Here is a 17,811-nt window from a genome sequence, read left to right as displayed (position 1 = left end):
GATACACTGGGCAAGCAGAATACTGCCAGTGTAACCCAGGGTTAATTTTAAAGCTGGGGACTGAACGTTTCCTTCCTGCAGTAAACACATGGGAGGGGAAGGAAGAAGGTAGAGGGAATGAAAATGAGTGCTGGCAGTCTCTTTATGGGGTTGCTATGTGCTTGTCCATCTGGCTGTCAGAGCAAAAGCTATGGTGCCCCAGGAAGGCAGGTCACGACAATTTATTCCTCATGAAATTCTCCATCCAGCAGCTCCCCTTTCTCTGCTTCCTGGCTAATAGAAACAGTGACAGAATGCAGGCACTGGGGGTTACTTCCCCAAAAGAGAGAGAGAACATCACCACTATAGAAACACTTGCAGATTTCAGTGGGGAATCTACTGGGTGTTGAGAAAAGATTTTTGGTGGGAGAACAAACAGCATGAGACCCACAAGGCTTCTTGCTGTCACTTGCTGAGCAGGTCTGGCTGATGTTTTTCTGGGAGTTTTATCTCCTTGGGGGTCACTAAGAGATCTACCAGCCAGCACAGCTTGGTGGAAAGCCGATGGTCCTTTGGGAAATCTTGTAGCACATCTGTCCCCATGGGAACAAGTTGTCTTTGGTGTGTGTCAGCTGTATACGGTTGTCAAAACCAACTTATTCTAGCAAGGTAGAGGTTTGATAAGAGGATTTGGAAACATCATAGAAGGTTAAAACAGTCAAACTTCATAGTCTCCACATGAAAACTGAATTCTGCTTGGAGCAGGCTGTTCAGGATTTTCTGTTGCCTGTTGCTAAAGCGGAGGATGTACTGGAGACACCACTCACCTTGACATAGTGAAGCTTCAGAGCTATTCATGCTCTGCTTTCCTCGGTTATTTGTTTTCTTATTTTATGAAAACAGACATAGGATGCAAAGGGAGTTTCAAAGGATGGCTTTGGGGTTTCTGTGGCTGCTTGTGAAGTTTCAAGGACAGACTCTTCCTTCTTGTTGACAATTTTTTTGGTCATCTATGTGCAGTGACCTGACCTCTCACTGCACAGTATTTGTGACTGCAAGCTGAATGTTTTCATACTTTTCAAAAATAGGTCTCTTTGATGACTAAGCTAGGACCTTGAATGCCCTTGTTTCCATTTACCTCTCCTTTCACAAAGTCAATTCAATTTTATTTAAAAACTTAAAATGCAATGTTTTTGAAATCTTGGCATGGAAATTTCTCTGTTTTGCCCTTCCCACACAGCATGATGGCCAACATGAGCCTTATTGCTTTGCTATAACTTCTCTTCCTTTCCCTCTGTCACGTGCCAAAACAACAACAACAAAGCAAAAACAAAGCCAAACAAAAATAAACAGACAAAATGACTTTTTGCTATTGCACGTTAGATCCATTGTTACCAGCAGCCATTGGGATGGGGACAGTAGGAGCAAGGGGAATCCACTCGAGTTGTTGTGGAGTCCAGCCTGGCCGCATGCAAGTTTTTCTGTACCGAAGCTTCAGAAATTAGAAGTGGTGATTTACAAGCTTTTGACAAATTTCCATCTGCTTTCATTCCCTGTAGTTTTTTTTTCCCCTCTGAGTTCAAAGGCTGTCTGCTGCAGAGCTGTGCTGCCTTTGTGATATATAACTGTCTCTGAGGCTGTCATACATTCTAATTTTAACACTGATGGAGCTCTATGCCTTAATTCAAGACCCACCCTGAATAGCTCCCACAAGCAGGAAATCTATTCTGCAAAAATCCAGCCAGCTGATCAGTTTATGAACTACCATGCCAGACAGCATTTGTGAAAATAAACCTCACAACATTCAGAAAACATTCAGAGATGATTGTTGTTGGAGTTTGGAGAGAAATTAATGCTGATGTCATGTTGTATATTTATTTTTCTCTGACTGCTACCTTCTGCTGCAAAAGGGTTTTATTTTTTTGACTGTGACAATCAGCATTTAGCAAAGAAAAAAGCATGTTTTTTTTTTTCTGACTCCGCATTTTTGAGGTTTGTATAAATACATATTCCTCAATTTTTCACTCTTTTATTGTGGAAAGTTACAAATGCAGACATGGAAAAGTAACAGAAGTTAGTAACTTGTTCCACCTTTATTGGCTGAACATTCATTATAGTAGTGATTATATAACACATTAAAAGAAAAGAAAAAGAGCAGATTCTAAAAATCTAATAACAAGACATTAACTAACATTGCTAATGCTGAACCCAGTTCCTCCCTCAATTACAAGTATGAAATTCCCAGTGGGACAATAAGGGGCAAATATAGGAAAAAAATCATTGTAGTCAGCCATTAAGCTCAGTTTTCACACCTCTCTAACATTTTAGAAAAATAGCCTGTATTCTGATGTTTTAGGGAAGAAATGTGCATCATTCTGTTAATCCTGCAAATGCATTAAAATACATTTTTAGATTTTTTCAATATTTTTCAAATGAAACCTTATTTCGTAGTAAATTACTTTTTTTTTTTTTTTTTTTTTTTTTAAACAAGGATGCACAACAGATACTAGTTATTTTGAAAATTAAGTTTTTATTCTTCATAGCTAGAGAGGAAAAGGGGGCATACAGAAGAAAACAATAAAACCATATACTGTTATTTCCCTCTTCTCTTCCTCCTTTTCTGCCCTCCAACCCCACAATGAATTTTTCTGCTTATGTTTTTCTATGTTTCTGCAAAGGGAAAACAACTTCCAAATTGCTGAACAAAAAGCCTTTTCCAAGCCTAGACCAGACTTCACTGGTCTTCAGTCCCACAGGACTGCCAGCTATAATTTCCTTCCCCCCTCTGTTTCTGATGCCTGCTGAGAAAGTCGTTAGCAGCATGTTCTCTTTTAGGTGCAAAATGCAGAAAAGATCTCAAACACACTGACATGTTGTGCAGCCCTGTTTTCCAAGAGGATTGCTCCTACCTTCCTTCTCTTGCCAAGGGATGAATGAAGCCAGGAGAGCAATGTTTAGAAACTGGAAAAAGAGCCAGTCACAAGGTGCATGAAGTGAGAATTTGCAGTTAAACTGAACTGCTCAAAGGGCAGTGATGAGGAAGCAGACCTTTTTGTGAGATAAGTCATGTCAGATATGGAAATACTTTGAACTTTCTGAAGAGAGCATGGGCTGGATGTAAAACGGATGAGGGCTACCAAAGCTGACCTTTTTTGAATTATGATGATCCTAACAGAGAGTGTTAAGTGAAAACTGATGGAGGGAAAGCAGGACTGCAGTTAACTCAAAAAGAGTGCATTTGGTTGTTTGAAGGTCCATATGTAAAAGCAGAAAATTTCAGTGGAGATCCACAAATAATGGGTGGCATAATTTATTTGAGAAACCATCCTTTTAGTTGACAGACACAAGTGCAGTACTGTGGTCTTTCTTTCCCTAAGATAGTCTCTGCTCCTATTTTTTTTTTCTTTTCTTATTTCTTACTATAACACAGTTTTTTCATTCACAGCTTCATTGTAATATTAGAGCTTCAAAAACCTATTAGAAAAAGTCAGAAGCAAAAAATGAACTCTTCTTTATCCTTCATTTTCATGGCTTTGCATTTCATTTCCAGAAGGTGTTATAGAATTTATCACTGCACTCCCAAGTGCTACTGGGGAGGTTATTACTACAGTTATTCTGACAGCATTGCTTCATAATTATGGTATCAAAAAGATTCAGTTACAATCCTTTTATTATACGTATCTTATGAACAAAAAGAGTTTTTATTATCTATGAGTAATACTACAACCAGCAGCTACTTTGAAGGGCAACTTAGAGGCCAAAGGTTAACAACAACAACAAACAAACAGAAAAACAAGGAAAAAAATCAAGCGAGATTCCTAAAAGATTCCCAACAGCAGCTGAAATTATTTTATATTTTAACACTTGTTTGTTACCTAAAACAGCAGGAGTCAGCTTTAAGTTAAAAGCTGCTTAATGCTTTTTAATTGCCTATTAAACAGTGCATTTTTTTTACTAACACGACTAAATGTTTTTACTAAGTGTTTCACAAAATGATATTCTGACCATCTGAAATACTTTATTTAATAAGGTTCCACTGATTTTCTCTTTTATATGCTGCAAACAAAGTGCTCTGCTGCTAAGCTGGACAGAATTATGCACAAGCTCTACAGAATTCCAGAATTAGTTCCACTGCACGACATATGTTTTCAGAAATGGAAAAGCACAGCATGCAACAACATGCATGTGATTTCTAGGAAACTCAGAAAAGACTTGAGAAAGTTTGGATTGCAGTCATTATTCACATAGTTCTAGCTTCTGCTGGAGAGAAAGCTTTTGTAGAAGAATTTTTATGTACAGCCTGTCAGTTTCAGTACATCTAAATAATTTATAAAACTCTAGGAGGTAATCTCTGTCCAGGCTTAGCCATTAGAGCGATCATAATATTCTGGAGCAGGTCAGGTTTCCATATTGTAAAGGGAGACCTGATTTGTCAGACGTTAGTTCTTCAAGTCCAGACTTTGCCTATGAACTTCAAGTGTGTTGTAATTTATTGCTTGCCCGATGCAGCTAATACAAGTCTTCTCTATTTTGACTCAAGGCCGATATTAGGCTAACGAGCAAGGGCTTTGCCCATCTGCCCTTGTGCTTATGTATATTAACTTCCTTATCCTTGCAAGTGTTCAAGGAGTTTTATTGGGAAAAGGCAAATGTCAAAAGTGTAAAGTTACTTTAATAAAACTGACCGAGATCAAGTTTCCTTGCTGGCTGCCTGCCACTGAAAATCCCTTTGTTAGCTTTTTAAAATTTCCTGTGACAAATAGAACCCTTTTCATTCTTTGGATCAGACTGAACTTATTTAATTAAAATATGAAAAAAAATCATTAAAAATGTTCATAGCATAGAAACCTTGGGGGTTTCTCTTGAATCGGCCTGGTTTTGGGGTTACCATTATTTCAAGAACAGTTTCACAACACAGGGATGTGTGAAACATTAATTAACTATATTACTGTATTTTAGAGTGATCGTATGCTCTCATTTTCTATGGGTTGCTTACAGAAATTGCATGAAAAAAAAATCACGAAAAACAAATAGCACAAATTGCTGGGAGGGAGAAGGAGAAGAAATATGGTAAACGTGAACACAATGAAATGATTAAAGTAAATGAAAGCATTACTGTGCAGCTGGAACAAACGATTGATATACTGTGCACTGGACTGATAGTTGTAGGAAACATTCATTGTGCCCATAGCTGCTTTGATTGGCAATATTAAAGTTAGTATTAGGAGCTAGCAAGATCAAATGTAGCGGACAAAAAAATGTTCCAGAATTTGACTGGGAAAAAATAGCAGTTATGGTTTTGGAAATCAACTGTTTCAATTGAAGTGGGTTACTATGACTTGGCATGAAATTGGCAAATACTGGGCATGAACAACTATTTTTTACCGAAATAATTAGTCTTCATTAGGAAGGTTGTCTTTTAAAATGGTTGACGTACTTTAATATTTTGTGTACAAAAAGAGATGTGATGAGGAGAGTAAATACAATTTTGGAATCACATACAAATTAGAAATGTATTTATATATATTATAAATGAATATTTTATAATACAAAATCTTAAAGTGCATGTTAAATTTCAGAGAAAAATTACCTTCCTTCTGGAAAGAAGGCAGTGTGTTTAATTTCACTTAATAATGTAGTGCATAGAAAGGCAGGCTGTAGAAATCCTGAGAGGGCTGACATGAGGTCTCCTTAGCTTACATCCTGAATTTTTCTGTTCAGTTGACAAGTATTGCACAGTCACATTTCAAAAGGAGCACAACTGCCAGATAAAACTTGTTCTGGCATCCCCGTCGTCTTGATAATGGTCAGCACTCTCATGTGTTCTTCATTTTTGACTGGTTGAACCTATTCACAGTGGCTCCCTGTGCTCAGGAAGAATAGATCAGTGGTGAAAATGATGCCTGGTCTCAGTGCTGTCATTATGTCAGATAAGAACTGAGGCCCCAGAGTGATAAGGTACTTTACAAATCGTACCTCAAGAAGTAGGAGATAGAGGCAAGCTGAACACCAGCAAGAGTGGACTCATTCCAAACATACTTTCTTTTTATCCTCTAATCATCCTTATTTGATTCTCTTTGTTCCTCTCTCCTCCAAGGAAACAAAATGTCAGTGTGGTCCTTTCCAAACCAGGAACAAATAAGGTTCAATTGAATGTTTTGCCAGAACCAATAAACAGCAGTGACGGAAGCTGTGTTAAAATCCTATCTTTTTTAAAAACACAAAAGGAGAATTAGTATGGCCTAGTTTATGGTGAAATCTGTTAATTTTCTGAAGTATGGTGTCATGAAAAATTTTAGAAGGATCCCAGGAGTTGATACAAACCATCTGAGCTCAGAGCTGCAGATTTGCAAAGGCATTCCACTGTCTCTGATGAAAGGAATCAACAGTATGGAGATGGAAAGAACAATAATGTGGGTAATAGAAAGAAATCTGTTGCAAGTACAAGTAGAACCAGAGATTTTTCCCGATTTAGTGAGTATTTTTACCCTACAAAAGAGACAAACTCCTATCCACTCCTCAAAACATAAAGAAAGAAACCAGGGCAGATGCTGATGAGAAAACTTCAGTGATGATTTACTTGTTTTTGAATCCTAAAGCATTCATAACTCAAAGTATCTTGAAGCTTGAGAACAGCTGTACTTGGAAAAAAGAATTGGTCATAGGTGAGTCAAAGAGATTTTAATGTGATTTTTGCCTTTGGTTTCTAAATAGGTGAGGTCTAGGTGAGGTCTAAGGTCAAAAAGTTTCTGGTACTTTGAAACGAGCATCCACCCAATGTGAATCACTGGCTCTTGCATGGAAAAATTGTGATGATAGGGGATGTGGGCATCAGATTAAATACATCGCTCAGTTCCATCTCTAGGTTTAACAGGTTTTGCTGTGACCTCCCAATTAAAATCAAATAAACAGGTGTATCTCTTTAGTGTAAGTCCTGAATTACACAAAAATGGAAAATAGGCTAAAACCATACTTTGTTTTGGCAACACTATTTATTATGTTATATACAGCAAGGCAAAATAAAGTATTCATGTGAATCAGACTTGCTTTGAAAACAGTGGTGTTTTTAATGTAGATGCCTAAAATAAGAGTGTTCAAAGCAGGTTGGATGCCTCAATATTTTACTTCGTTTAACCCATGGGAGACCTGCCAAATAAATGTGGCTTTCTCCATGTTTATTTTTCCTGGCTTATTTGGTGTATAGGTCTAGTAGGTATTTTGTATTTATTTTCCCTTATCTGTGCCAACTTACACTCTTGCCTCTCCTTTTTGTTCTTTACAGAGAAGTCCAGACCAATTACTCCTAGCTGATGCAAAAAACAGAATATAGGAAAAAGCCTTCTCACGTTTTTATCTGATAATGAAATAATTGCAAGAAGTGAGAAGGAGCCTAAAATGTAAAAGTTGTATGACTGGATGTGGAACATAGGGGTCACTTTGTGAACAAAGAGCAGAAATTCTACAAAACAAACAAACAAAACAACACTAACGACAATACAAAACAAACAAAAAACACATCATGTTGATGTTCTGCATAGTAAGAAAACTCTAAGGCTGCTGTATAATACAAATCGTTCAAATCATTACAAACAGATTTATGTAGATTTCCAGTACAAGAGGCAGTATATCTTCAACATTTTTTTTTTTTTCCTTTTTATGGATATTCAATAAAATTCACAGAGAAGCTGAATGCAAATGAATGGATGTGAATTGATGCCTCTGAGTGTTGGCAAAGCAGATTAAGTTATTCTCAAACCACCAGTGAGGCATACGCTTGTACTTTTAGCCCTGAGTATCTCCAGTAAGTGTGACACCATTTTGGGGGGAATTATAGTTCTCTTCATTCTTGGAAGAACCTGGTCTTTGGGTCCAATCAAAAAAACAGCTATAATATTGTGGGGCTTCCCTAGGTGCAAGGGTAGTTCAATAGATATGGGATGCGGGATGAATTCTGCAGGGGCTCCTACAGTTATGAACCTTATTATCAGTCTTCTGTCCAGCAACATGGCCATACCTCTGCCAGATTTAGCTTAGTCCCCCATGACAAGAGGCTAACATAGGTAAAAAAACAACTCCAGCAAAGGATTTGATTTTCCAGATACAAATCTTGTGTCCTCAACAAATAATCAAAAAAATGTAATCCTATTTTTAAACTTTTTAACCACTGCATTGTTTTTGCTTGCTTTGAAATGAAGTTATCTCAAAAAGATCATACTATTTCCAAGCCTACTGTGACCTCTGGAAATAGATCCAGAATCAGAAAGTATGGATATGTCAGGTCTCATCCTTTTCTGATTATAACATTCTAAGAGTAAGCGAAGTTTAGCAAAATTTGGAGTCTAGTCAAAATACATCATAACTTTAGCCCAAACTTAATTTAAAGACCAGCATTTTATATTTCCTCTTGGGAACCTAACTATCAATTACTTTCATTGGGTGATTTTTCAAGGCTCTCTTCTCTCTGGTGACTGGTGATAGGACCCAATGGAATGGCATGAAGCTGTGCCAGGGGAGGTTCAGGCTGGATATTAGAAGGTTCTTCACCGAGAGGGGTGGTCGGGCACTGGAATAAGCTCCCCCGGATATGTGGTCATGGCACTGAGACTGCAGGAGTTCAGGAAGTGTTTGGACAACACTCTCAAATGCATGGTTTGATTTTTAGGTAGTCTTGTGGGGAGTGAGGAATTGGACCCTATGATCCTTGTGGGTCCTTTCCAACTTGATATATTTTATGTTTCTATGAAAGTACTGTTCTCTGTGTTCTGTGGATGTTAAACAAATGAAGTCCTACCTTTAGCTGCAATGTCACTGAATATATCCAAGGATATCACTCTGTCTTAGATATTTAAAAAATAAAATAGATATGTAGTGAGTTCAGGAATATATTCCTAGATAGGATATTGCTGCTACTTTTACAACAATTTAATTCACAATTTCTTTTTAAACTATCTCTATTATTTCATTACAGATGAAAATCATAAAAGTAGGATAAGTAGAAGGTATTTTTTCTCTGTTATGTGAGAAAAATCTCAATAATTTTCTTCAGACAGGAAAGAGGGAGAGAACTATGTGCAAATAATATCGTGTTTAATTTTAACTAAGTTAGGGCAAGCTTCACCATCTCAGTTAAAATTAAGAATGAAACACCCTATGTGTACACAGAGTGTTTCACCTTCAAGAATCTCAGAACACTTTAAATAAACTGAAAACTCTTCACCCCATGTAGTCGCAGTGCTGCTCAAAGATACAATGAAGCTGTTGTTCAGCTGCATGTAGAAACGCTACATACCAGGGGAGGGTAGGAAGTTAAGAATAATACAGTATATTCAAATATAACTTTTAGGAGTATTTAGGTAGGCTGAATGTAGCTACCTGGAATTTGGCCACAAAACTCAGCTTAACAGCCCTGCTCTTGTGAAAAGTGGAATAAGATCTTTAATTTTTCCATTCCATTTCCATTAATCACCCCAAGTGGTCATGAGGTTTTCCATCCCAGCCAGCAGTCAAGCTTTCCAGCAGCGTGCTTCCTTTTGACAATACACATTACCAGGGCGCTAGATCAATGCTGCTTCAGTTCACAGTGCCTCCTACTGTATCCCTAACCCAATTTCCCTTCAAGTCATGACTCTCCATCTAAATACTGACCAGCCCTCCTGACCACCTAGACGATGATCTAAGTGTTCAAAAAATGATGATACGAGCTGAGAGCCTGTATCATCTTAGAGAGGCCTTTAATTCATCTTCAGGAAATCTTTTAGAAAAATTTTACTTCTCTGACAAGCTAGGTTTGACATAAAACAGCAATTACCCCAATATATAGTAATTTACTATTTGAAACATGCAGCAAATTTAGATAATAGAAAAGAGCTGAAACTAGGAAGGCTGATTTTTTTTTAAACCAAATGACCTTAGGTTCTTGGGGGTCTTTGCTGGGTTCTGAATCCAATTAGTATCTGTACATAAAGAAAAAAAAAGCCAAATAGCTAGTGCATAGCATACAGAGGCAAGAAGACAAAAAATTGATGGTATATGGCATAATAGGGGAAGAGTTCTGTAGTTGAAGGCACAAAGATATATTGAGAGAAATATGGAAATATGTTGCTGTGAAATTAAAATTCATGCTATCTAAATATCTTCCTTGCCCAATAATAATACATTGATACAGGTTAATTTTTTTTTTTTTAATTAATTAAGTAATTAGAGGCCAATATTTACATTTCTGTTCAGAGATTCATGTTTCAAAACATTCAGAATAATTGCTGGTGCCTGATTTAAGGGATGTTCCTAATTGGACAGTCATGTACTCTTGGTTAAAAAATTATCTTTTGTATCTTGCATTTGTTTCAGTCACAGGACGTTCTGGTCCCTGTGTATCCCAAATTGGCATTTGTTTAAGTGTCATCTCTTCAGGCTGTTTTACTTTGTAGCAACACACACAAGTGAAATCCCATATTTACAACCACATACTTTGCATCTGGAACTAGAAAGGGGCACTGTAAGAACTGTGCAAATACAACATTTTGCAGATAAAGATTAATTTCATATAATTCATAATAGCTTATATTTGTAAAACAAAAAAAAAAAGTTTTTTTATTTTTTATTTTCAGCAATTCTAAGCAATTTACTATTGGTCTTTGCATCACTTGGAAAAGAAAAGGAAGAAATCCAACTTTTCATTTCTGAAAGAGGCTCTTATTCAGATTTTTTCCTCCCCCATCTCTATTTATATTTGAATAGTATCTTGACATCTACCATAAGAACAGGACTTTGTTCACTAACCATTACACATACTTAAACTCAGGAAAACTTTAAAACCCTCAGCTAAGCTTGGTAAAATTCATTTTTGATGCAAATTCACTGCTCTGAGACTGAGGCTATTGCTGCCTGGTATTGGAACACACTAGCCTGTGCTGAGCCCCATGGACTTTTGTGTCTTGTGTATAAGGCTGGGAGTTAATAATAAGGAACACAAACTTGAGACAGCTTGAAATTTTCCTGAGTTGGAATTTCTTCTACATTTTTTGAGCATCTCAAGAGAGATGGAAGAATGGCAATGATTTACTCTTCAAGGAGAGTTGACTTCAATGGGTATTTGCCTCCAACATCCCAGAATGCTTGGCTTTAGGGTATGATAAATCCAAGACAAACATTAAAAGTGATGGGTAAACCTGCCTGGCATTTCTCTTTTCTAAAGGCACTTCAGTAATAAAGTTTATTGGTAAACAGTGTTAGTAATAAAGTTTTCAAGTCAAAGTCCACATTTGCTTCATTCTGTAAAAAAGAATATGTAACAAGCCACCTTGAAACAAGGAACACTAATGTCACTTTTTCTGGAAACTTTATAAAAATATGAACAGATGGAGTTACTAAGGCTGGACACAACTGATGCCCTTTAACCACTGGAGAAAATGACTGCTCACCTTTCTGTTACATGATTTCTTTATGTGGTTTAATGCAGTTTAATGTAGTTCATGTAGTCTAATTCATCTGCATTTGTTCATGGAAGAGCAGACTTTCACTCTGATGAAGGCTATCTATGCATGTATTTAAATGATTAAAACAAACATTTTCAAGCTATAGTGCCAGGAATGAACCTCAGTAGACCCTGTGAGAGCTCAGCTCACTGTCTTAATGCCTAGCACTTCTGAAGATGAAATATTTATGCTGAATATGGATTACAAACAGCTGTGGTTGGGAAGTTCAAAAATGTGCGCACAAAATTTCGCTTCCAGTCTGTACTTCTTTGGAAGTCCCAGTATATTTGCCATCTGATCCTACCTCTTGGAGGTCAGTGGAAATGTTCTTGTTGACCTTTGTGGGCACTCTTGAGTTACCTACCAAGCAATCATTTAAAATAATCATCTAAAAATATTCTGCTTCATCAAATGTTTTTTTCCAAATAATTTCCCATCCATTAATAATAGTTTTCAAGCTCTTCTTTCATTGGACCACTTTTATGTTGCTGAGTCATAACACTCAAGCTTTCCTCTTTATAGCTGTATTTCCTTAAGGCATACTCATGGTGACATTTGTGCCAAGAGGCAAATAGGTCTGTGACAGGATCTGACCTTATGTAAATACCCGGAAGAGCCACTTCCCTTGAGGCAAATACTGAAGTGCACTTAAATAAGACTTGAAAAAGATGTTTTCCATCTGATGTAGCTCAACACAAGTATTCAGTGGTAGCCAGCTCAGATGAACTCTTTACATAGACCTGTAGCTCATGTCTCAGCATGGGTTTGTAGTTTCTTGTCCCATTAACATCATCCTGGTGTACATGCCTTTTTCAACAGTTTCCTGGGAAGAAAAATATTCAAACAGATGTAGCCAGGAAACCAACTACTAGCAAAGGTATCAGCAGAGACCAGTGCCTACCCCTCCTTCTGCTACACCTTCCCCACCAACAGGAGGGAAGATGGGGCAGCTTAACCTCAGCTGGGGAGCAAGGTGAGGAAAAAGCTCTTGCACAGGCAGACACTGGCTGCATCTGTGCTACTGGAGATCATGTTCCAGCAGAGACCATCATTTCTCCATTGCAGCTCGATGTGTAACAGTTTATCTTCAACAATAATGATGTATAAAGGGTTACCTGCTCAAGGATACATCAGTCTGTTACCTTATTCACACTGCAGCGAACTTAGGCTCATACCTTGTGCACTCCGAAGTAACATGTGCCTCTTATAAAATCATGTTCTCTGTCACAGGTGCTCAAATTCACTTTTCTCTGTTTCAAGGGCACCAGTGGTAGGAAATCAAAACTTTGCAGAAGTGTGTTTTTCCCAGTTCTCTGTTATTCCCAGAAGTTACCGTCTTCCTTCTGTCGTGTCTAACTTAAAGAAGCAGGTTGATCACTGCACAAGCATCGACTTGTAACAGGAAAAAGAGTCAGTGCAATGCCTTATCTCACACGTTATCTTGCAGCAAGCTGCTCTCAAAGGGCAGTCAGCCTGAACAGCTCGCTTTGTTGTCCGCAGAACAGAATCACTCTTCATTCCACTGTCTGCATGCAAAGATGAGGCTTCCAATTGCTTTGACAGTTTGGAGAAGATAAAAAAATAAAATAAAAAAAGGAAAACCAGAAAAAAAGTAGAGTTATATATTTCTGATGACTGAGGCATTAGTAAAAAGAAGATGAAGTATGTTTAAAATTTTCCTTGAAACATTGAGACACTACTGAATATTCTTCTTTTATAAACAGGTAAAATAAAACAAACAAACAAAACCCCCACAACCAGTATCATTAGGTGATGGTTTAAATTTGAGACACTATTCCATAGCTGTTCTTACCTGCTGTGCTGTTAAAGTGTCTGAATCTCCATTGCTGCAGTAGTTCTTTGGTTAAAGGGAATAAAATAATTTCAAACCTGGGTAATTGTTAGTTCCATTTAAGACACGGTTGTCAAAGCATCAGTTGCTTTTCTTGGAGCACCACAGACTTTTAAACTGAATCCAGGGTTCTGCCCATATCAGGCCGTTTACGTAGCTGTGTGAGACATTTGCAGTGAACCCTTGAACCAGTTGAGGCTTAGCTCAGGGTCAGTGCTCGCTGTGAATGTGAACGTCAGCCTGGGCTGGCATGGTACCCAAGCACAGGCTAGGGTTTTTCTTCAGGTGTATGCACAGGCTTCTTACGTGGATGCCAAGCATGTCCTGTAGGTTGTGTGGGTCCCTAGGGCCTGTTAATACCCTGGGGGATTGGAGTCTTTGACATCTTGGGGGGGTTTTTCATTTTTAAGGCAAAGTGTACTTTTCTGTATGTTATCCCAGACAAATATTGTTAATGCCAGAGAGGGAGAAAGAAGGGATCCTTGCCAGTTTCTTCACTGTTGAATTTCTTGCATATCAGCATGTAGTTTCAGAGGCAGACAAGTGGGAATATGTACATACCTAGAATATGTAAGTATGCTATTTTCATTTACAGTCTCACCTGGCTGCTGCATCTTCTGGAGTTTCACCTCTCATTGTGCTGGGTGCAAAAACTGTGGTGAGAGAGACACCACATAGACCTAAAGTGCTAAAGACCAAACTTGAGCTCAGATTTTCATTTCTCCACTTCCTCTAGCCTTGAAACCAATTACCTGTCTCTGTTTTTAGGGCCAAAAGTATCCTGGCTGATCCCTAGTGCAAGTCCATTGGTTTTAATAACTAAGGTGATGATAAATATTTTTGCAAAGTTTCTGGTGTCATCTGCTGCATCTATCAGTGCTGCCAACACAGAAGTTATTTCAGTTTACTCTCAGGTTCTCTACAGCTTCAGGCTTCATCATGTCTTCTCAAGCCCTGCCCATATACCCAGTAACACTAATGGTGCAGAGTTCATGCACATTTTATCGTGATCTAATCTGCAAGTTGTTTGAATATGCATCACCGTGTTCAATCTCATTACGGGAATCCGAGGCTGGGGAACGTGGTGGAGGTTTTTGGGAGCACAAGATTTGCTGGGCTCCTGGCAGGCATTTTAATCTCTCCAGGCTTGAAGCCAGCTGGGTTCTTTGAGGCTCTGCCTCAGCTTGCTCCTTGCCTAGACAAGGTGGGGTCTGGATCACATTACGAGCACTGAAAGCTGACATCTGCTTGCCTTGGGCTTGGGGAGCTGCTCGCTGCTGTTTGCTGGGGCTTCTGTGGCTGGCCTGGGGGCTGCATAACTCTGCACACAGGTCTGGCTGCTCCTGGCTGGGCTGCAGCACTCTTTGGCAGCAAGCACTGCCCGGGGCATCGCCCAGCACCCTGCAATCCTGCTGGGAGCTGTGGCTGCAGCGATGCTGGAGATGTGCTCATCTGGGTCTCAGCGGTGAGGCAGGACCAAGCCCACAGCCCTGCCACACGGACAGAGCTTTGGGTTCTTGTATCTGAACTGCCCGTAATCGCCAGCTTCTGGGGTTGGGAAATTTTGGGTGATCAGTGGGAGGGGGCTGAAGACTCAGGCCTCAAACCAAACTCATCTTTCCCCAGGCTGCCAAGGGAGAGGTCTAACAGAGCATAGGAACATGGAGGGAAAAGTCCTCTCACCCAAATGATTTCAGCTCATAGGGTATCTCCAGGGGATCATAGCTTGATGTACCTCCAAATAATGACAGCTCTCCTCTCTGTGTATCTTCTTCTTGGTCTTCTACGCAGATTTCTTGCTTCCCAAATCCCCATTTATCTCTGCAGGAAACTCATGATCAGATTTGATTTTTTAGTTCTATGGAAATTGCAAATTAAGCTCCCTTTTCCTTCACATCTGCTGAATTCTTATTTCTTACCTCTAAATGGGACCACACCCTTTAGCAGCAATTCTCATGATAAAAGCTTTCATGCTGGATATTTTTAGACAGAACTGAGCAAGATACACTGAAAAAGACAGGACAAGTATCTGCTACATTTCTGATTGCACGTGTTCCAGAGGAGGGCTATACACATCGCTGACTTTGCCAAGAACAAGCGTACCTTTTCCGAGAAGCTTGGCAGAGAATGCATGCATTGAGAAGGGAACAAGCAGCCCCAATGTGCTTTGCTGTCCTTTTGCATGTCACCAATGAACTCACACCATTCTGCATGAGTTTTAATAGGAATGCTCTGGTACAGCGAACAAAGGAACAAAGCAGGGATGTAATATGAGGGCTCATACACGCTGGACCTGGCTTTGCAGCACTGTGAGATGGCACCAGGTGCCAAACTAAATCGCTCTTTTTACACCTCTTAATATTTCACTTTGGAAAGCTGTTTTGAACAATGTGCTTGCTTTAAAGTCTTGGTGCAGATGGTGGTAAACAACAGAGTTTTTTCCTGCAAATGGACTTGTCTCAAGGAGGGCTGGGCTCTAGTAGGTGTTGTCTGTCTGGTGTCTGTGGAAACCAAACACATCAGGAAGGAGGATACCCGGGGTATTAGGTGTGCCACTCACCTAGACATACCTCAGTCACCACGAAGTCTGGAAGACTTCAGCCCTTGCTATGTAAGAAATGTCTGGTGCCTTGCCACACACACTGGAACTAATTTTTAGTCTTGCTGGCAGTCTTGCAAGTACATCAGTAGCTGAAGGGGTGTGGAGATGAAATCCGACCGAGATGTCTCAGTACACAAAGTGAAAGCTTGGGGCTGGCTGCGCAGCACAGACTCCAAACGCAGGGATTTCTGGCAGTTGGTACCCGGTGAGCAGCACTGTTAGTTGAGTCACAACGACTGATAGTTGGATGGAGCCGTGCTCCTGGCTGTGCTCAAACATAAAACTACTGTACTGCTAGAACTGCTCGTGGTCATTAAAGACCCCCACAAGCATGTTTTGCAAGAGCTTGGGTGTTAGTCCCCGTGTTCTGGCTGAGTTTCCCCAGTGCCTTTACCTCAACTCCCACTGCATTTTCAACTGCATACATTATTGCTTATTCCACTCTTTACAAATGCAGTGCTGCAGTTAATAAGGGCTGCGTTGGCTCCTGTGGGATCAACACGTATCAGTGCTGGGTGAAGTCATCCTCATAAGTGCAGTCTTTAAAGTGCATTAAGACCCTCCAAGAAGCAAGTGAGACGTAATGTAAGGAGGCCTTGTTATTTTTGTCTACCCTTTGCCATTTGGAAGAATCAAAATACCCCCTACAATAACAATGCTATATCGTCCCTTCACTTAGCACGTTTAATGGAGCACATTTTACTCTAGAAAACATAAAACCTAGGCTTAACACTGCCAAAGCCTGGCATCATTTATTTTCTCCTCTTATGCTTCAGATAGATCCAATACAGCATATTTAAAACAAGAAAGGTTAAAATAAACAACCTGATTCATTTTACTTGCTTTTAAAAATATGTAAAGACTTTTTTTTTTTTTTTTTTTTTTTTTTTTTTTTTTGATTTATAACTGTAGCAGTAATGATTTCTGCCTTCTGTTGTAACAGGTAAAGTTATGGTCTCATTTGAAAAGAGCAGCCCTGCAAAATGAGCATCACTGAATGAGACGTTTGCATCAGGCATTGGCCCTGGCCAGTGTTTATTCACTGAAACATGCCACTGCATTGATCTAGGCCAAGAAGTCTAAAGAGTGGTACTTTTTAAACATATCTGTGTGATTTAGGGGAGGAGCTTTTCAGTGGGATGTGTCCTCCAACTAACTTGTAAGATTTGACAGGCATTAAACACCTAAAATGTCAGAAATTTCTGAAAGGCTATGTGCCAGAAGTTCTCCAGGAGTAGTCTGATAAGCAGCTTTGGAAATCATCTCCCTTTTTTAGGGATCTAGACCTGCTTTTGGGAAACTCAGTCTCAGTTTCTGTTTTTCATAAATGTGGCCCTAGCTTTCATCTTCAAAATTTACTGGGATGCATGCTCTTTTTACGTCGTAGTGGCATGGGTCAGGATGAAAAGGGGAAGAATCAAAGAGAAGTAGAATCTCAACTTGCATTGGTGAAACCTTATCCTGTTTATTAACTCTGGTCTGTGAGCCACAGTATATTGTGCTTGGATCTCGTAACACTCCATTTTAGAAAATAATAGTCAAAGTGAGTGTTTTAACCAGAGTATGAGGGTTTTAATATAAAATGTGCCTTTCCTTTAAATTGATTGCAAATGTACTTTCCAAATATTTTACTTTGTAAAAAGAATTCTTGGAGGAATTCCAGTGACTGGTACTTTCCAGCTAGCTAAATGCAGATAATTCCCCTTTTAAATATGCTTTGAAAGGTTTTGCAAATCCTGGCTGTATCGTTCGGAACAATGGCTTGTATAAAATAGTGCAAGCTAATCCAAGCAGCTTTTACCCCTGTGTGAAAGGCAAGGTTCCCATGTTGGAAGCAAGGCAGATGATCTTTCCTTGGCATTGCCTGCAGGGAACACACATGCTGTGGATGTCTAGCACAGGTA

At 39.2% G+C, this 17,811-nt stretch overlaps 2 long non-coding RNA genes across 3 annotated transcripts in view; one reads left to right on the top strand and one right to left on the bottom strand.

Moving 5' to 3' along the window:
- Positions 1-17,811, top strand: part of LOC140002756 (uncharacterized) — a 144,914-nt gene that overhangs the window by 70,598 nt on the left and 56,505 nt on the right. The window lies entirely within an intron of this gene.
- Positions 11,301-13,492, bottom strand: LOC119717389 (uncharacterized). The gene is made up of 3 exons (XR_005266810.2): positions 13,267-13,492; positions 12,629-13,007; positions 11,301-12,276 (listed from the first exon to the last, which is right to left on the bottom strand). It is a non-coding gene; the product is annotated as an uncharacterized lncRNA (long non-coding RNA).

Source organism: Anas platyrhynchos, chromosome 6, assembly GCF_047663525.1.
Source record: "Anas platyrhynchos isolate ZD024472 breed Pekin duck chromosome 6, IASCAAS_PekinDuck_T2T, whole genome shotgun sequence".
NCBI lineage: Eukaryota > Metazoa > Chordata > Aves > Anseriformes > Anatidae > Anas > Anas platyrhynchos.
This window is presented reverse-complemented; position numbering and strand designations above follow the sequence as displayed.